Source organism: Gopherus flavomarginatus, chromosome 5 (assembly GCF_025201925.1).
Source record: "Gopherus flavomarginatus isolate rGopFla2 chromosome 5, rGopFla2.mat.asm, whole genome shotgun sequence".
Classification (NCBI taxonomy): domain Eukaryota; kingdom Metazoa; phylum Chordata; order Testudines; family Testudinidae; genus Gopherus; species Gopherus flavomarginatus.
The window spans coordinates 45,839,699-45,841,564 of NC_066621.1; positions in this window are offsets into that span (position 1 = coordinate 45,839,699).

Genomic DNA, 1,866 nt, shown 5'->3' on the forward strand with positions numbered 1-1,866 from the left:
CTTGTTAGGCTTGTAAGACAGCGGACTTGCATTGCATTGTCTGACACATGGATCAAAACTGAAACAGAGTCATCAGTTGGAATTAAGGAAATGCGTACAAGGGCAGGGACAGGGCTGGTTTCTTAGAAATACAGGGCCAAATTCAGTCCTAGTGTAAGCCAGTGCAACTCCTGCTGATGTCATTGGAAGCTGCATCTGCTTACGCCAGAACTGAATCAGACATACCATCATTATCAATTTTCATATTTAGGATCTTCTTTTCCAAAGTTTGTCCAATGGGAAAGCTCCTCTCAGTAGATCTGAGAGATGAGGCTGGCCATAGAGTTCTTGTTGCCTCAAGGTAGACTAGGCAGTCATAGTTGTTCTGTTAACTCACCCTCTTAGCACGTATTGGGACTGTTTGAAAATACTGATTGCTCCTGAGTCACTGTGGAAAATTCAGCTCATTAACTCCACTCTGGGAAGTGAGAGTGGGCAGAGGAAACTGGTTCAGGACAGAAAGGGAGGATGGGGAACCCCAGAAACGTCCTCACTTGGACTGGGGGGGTGGGTTTATGCTGACTCTTATTATGTTATTTCAACAGCTAACAAACACAGCCTAGGAAAAGGGTGAATTTGGGCACTAAGTTAAGCACAAGTAGTCCTACTGCTCACATGCTTACTTATATGCCATGTTGTTGTAGCCATGTTGGTTCCAGGATATGAAAAAGACAAGGTGGGTAAGGTAATATCTTTTATTGGACCAACCTCTGTTGGTGAGACAGAGAAGCTTTTGAGCTACGCCGAGCTCACTCACTTTATGCTTAAAGTTAAGCATGTGCATAAGTGTCTGCAGAATCAAGTTCTAACCCAGTGTGTGTTTCTTCTGTGCTAGAATGGGGTAAGGATGTTGCTTGTTCACAAGACCCAGCATGAATTCAGAATGGAAAGATTCTTTTCCATTAAAAATGAAGATGCCAACAGAAGCATATACTCTTCTGGTTGATTTCATAGTCTGAAAAGTTATCAGCATCATTGACTGACATGCAAATAAGAGGAGCCAGTGGCCTAGGAGTCTGCTTCTGTGTGCACTTAAAAACATAAGTGCATAGTTAGTACCAGTAGCCAGGGGCACTCTTGACCTGAAAGAAGCAGATGGGAGACCAATAAGCCCACATGAGACTTGCAGCTGTGAGTTCACATCCTCTTAAGCAGCTGTTGTTTTTATGCAGCCATAAAGGTGTCTCTGATGTGGAAGCCTTTGTTCCCAACGATACCCAGAAAGAGTACAACCCTGGAAGAACTAATGTGCAGTAACCAGACTCTCACTGGTGGATAGACATTCATCTCTCTTAGACACCGGGGTAAGTTTTATGATCACTATGCTATTGATACCAGCTGGAATTAGGATCCCATATCCCACATGTCTTTACTGAAGAATGATCCCTTAAAGTTTAGGCTATTTATGCAGTGGAAAAGCTCACAAAGCTCAGGAAAGGACAGACAACCTTTTTCTGTCACTTGGGCTCTGTTGAATTTGCAGATAAAACTATAGTGGCTAATGACAGCTCCTTTCCTAATTTCTCATTGAGGCTGTAGAGAAAACTCTCATAGATAACAAGCTGTAATGATAGGCTTCTTTCCAACTGGTGCTATTATGTAGGTTCTTTATGTGTGGAGCAAATCTATACTGAGATGCAAACTCTAGCTTACTGCATAAAATGAATTACTGTATTGTAATTGGCTGTAAAAGTATTACTGTATAAGGAAGAGCTCTGTGAGCCTTCTACACCATAAAGAAACCACGAGATAAATGCAACCCATTGATAAAAACACCACTAAAATTATTCAGTAGTATAATTCAATTAATTCTGTTATACAGGAGAA